This window comes from Alosa alosa, chromosome 19 (genome assembly GCF_017589495.1).
Source record: "Alosa alosa isolate M-15738 ecotype Scorff River chromosome 19, AALO_Geno_1.1, whole genome shotgun sequence".
Taxonomy (NCBI): domain Eukaryota; kingdom Metazoa; phylum Chordata; class Actinopteri; order Clupeiformes; family Clupeidae; genus Alosa; species Alosa alosa.
Window position 1 is genome coordinate 1411288 of NC_063207.1, and position 2500 is coordinate 1413787.

The following is a 2500-nucleotide window of genomic DNA, read 5'->3' on the forward strand; positions in this document are numbered from 1 at the left end:
AGCCCTTTATATTTAAATACTGAATGTGTGTAAAATTGAAAAATATTTGGCAAAACTATTGGCGTCGTGTGTGTTAATGTGTGTGTGTTATTTTTAGAGGGTCAATGTATGTTTTTTTTTAAGTCTCTATTGATGTGCTAGTGTTGATTTATTTTTCGATTTTTACGTTGGACGCGTTATGTGTGTCCCCAGCCCCTCTATATATTCTAAATGCATATTGTTTGTTTGGTAGGGGGTAATGTGTGTGTGTTGGGGTAGCAATGTTTGTGTGTGTGTATGTGTGTGGTAAACAGTGGCATATTGTTTGTGTGTGTGTGTGTGTGGTAAACAGTTGCATATTGTTTGTTTGTGTGCATGTTATCACATGATGGCATATTGTTTGTTTGTGTGGCGTATTAATCTGACTCCAGAGACGACCAGGGTCGATCAGACCCATCCTCACACGAGCGCCTTCCCATCATGCCGTTCTCCAGGTATCCCATAATGCCCCTTCTCTTCAGGGACAGGTGGGAGCCTGGACCTCCTGAACTCACACACACACACACACACACACACACACACACACACACACACACACACACACGTGTAAAATCAAGCCACCACTGTTGAGTTTGGCAAAGTGAATACATTTCTTTTTTAAATTCTGGTTTGCAGGTTAAAATTGTGGTAAGAATTTCAGGAGGTTGTTCATTCACAAAGCCAGGAGTGCAACTTACTATGTGTGTGTGTGTGTGTGTGTGTGCATATGAGAGCAGGTGAGAGAGAGATAAAATAGAAAATCGGTTTGAGTGTGTATATATTACTTGTGTGTGTGTTTGTTTGTTTGTTTGTTTGTTTGTTTGTGTGTGTGTGTGTGTAACTCACCATGTGTGTGTGTGTGTGTGAGCAGCTCTGCCAGGCGTGCTGCGTTAGAGGACGAGGAGGATGATGATGTGGACGATGATGAAGAACTCTGGAGCGCCCGGCTAAGCCACTCCTCCACCAGCCCGCTGCCGTGACAACGCCTTAATGAGCTCTCGCTGTCCGAACCTGATGACGAGTCTAAAGCAGGATCCACGACACACACACACACACACACACACACACACACACAGAGTGAAAACTGGTCAGTTTATGGCTGTATTGTCTTTAAAGGAATACGCCACCCCTAGGTGAAATTGGGTCACTCCCCGCAGTCCCTAGAGTTGGAAGAGTGAGCCAAAGCGTTTTATAGCCCGACCCAGCCATTGTCCTAATCTAGAAGCGGCCCGCTTTGCTTTTGGCGTGCTTCGCTGTATCACGGAGATGCCAGCTAGCATGTCGTTGCAAAAAGTGAATCAAATAATGATTTTTTATATTTATTTCTTTCGTAACCTGTACATTCACATCAGTACAAATATCAATGCAAATTAACACGAAGGGATTTACTAGACCAATTTAGATTTGGAACTATTTTCGGGCATAGCACCGGCAAAAGCACCGCTGCCAGGAAAAAGACATCACGCAGCATATGTAAAACCCTCAACTTCCGGCAATACACCAAGCGTGACTACCAAGTTCTCTGCTACTAGGCTGACACTGACAGGTGGGCTTTCTCTAAGAGTTCTAATGGCGATGAATATGGAAGATTACGATGAGCGAAGATGATGACCCGACTACCAAGAGCCAAGACCCTACCTTTTCGAACCTGAGTTCACTGAAGAGGAGTTGCAAGCTTTGGATCTGGGAAGAAGGGCGTTCGCGACTAGTCAAAGGCGAGAGTCGGATGAAAGCGAGAGCAAACACGAACTGGTGGGTGAGTGTGGAGTGTGCCAACCCATGCCGACTGAAATGGAGTGTTTGTGCTGTGCAGAGTGGGATAAAATACTGCCATCGATGGTGGGCAGCGCTCGAAGAGGGCGTGACCGCACTGTGTCACTGCTACCGACGACTTCTCAGCAATGATCCATCCTGCAGTCCTCAGTTTTTTTCCACCTCCCACACTCACACCACCGTTCGTGTTTGCTCGTTCTCTCATCCGGCTTCCTTGTCGCCATGACGGAATGAGGGAATGGCAGTATGTAAAAGTTAATTAATGATCACAAACGTTTAAATAATGTCCGTGGGTCTAGGTATATGTGATAACAATGTGTAGTGGGCAGTGGAATAACTATTGGTTTCTGTTTGTGGTGACTGCTGACTGAGATAAGGGAGGAGATTAAATAGATCCTGGAACTTAGCCTGGTCTGGAGCAGGCTAGCTCCAAAGAATAAATCGCCATGGTAACTTATACCATAACATATCCTGCTGCCCCCTATTCCGCTTTTGTGCAACTGGATCACAGATAAATTGAGCCAGGATAACCAAGATATCGGCTTAATCCTTTATCCTAGTTTTGTGCAATAGGCCCCTGGACATGTTGTTGATGTTGTTGTTGTTGTTGTGTCTCTCTGTCCCCCTACAGGACATGTTGTTGTTGTTGTTGTTGTTGTTGTGTCTCTCTGTCCCCCTACAGGACATGTTGTTGTTGTTGTGTCTCTCT

General features: G+C 45.2%; 1 pseudogene; it reads right to left on the reverse strand.

Moving 5' to 3' along the window:
• LOC125284314 overlaps positions 1 to 2500 on the reverse strand; it is a 67977-nt pseudogene that overhangs the window by 46096 nt on the left and 19381 nt on the right.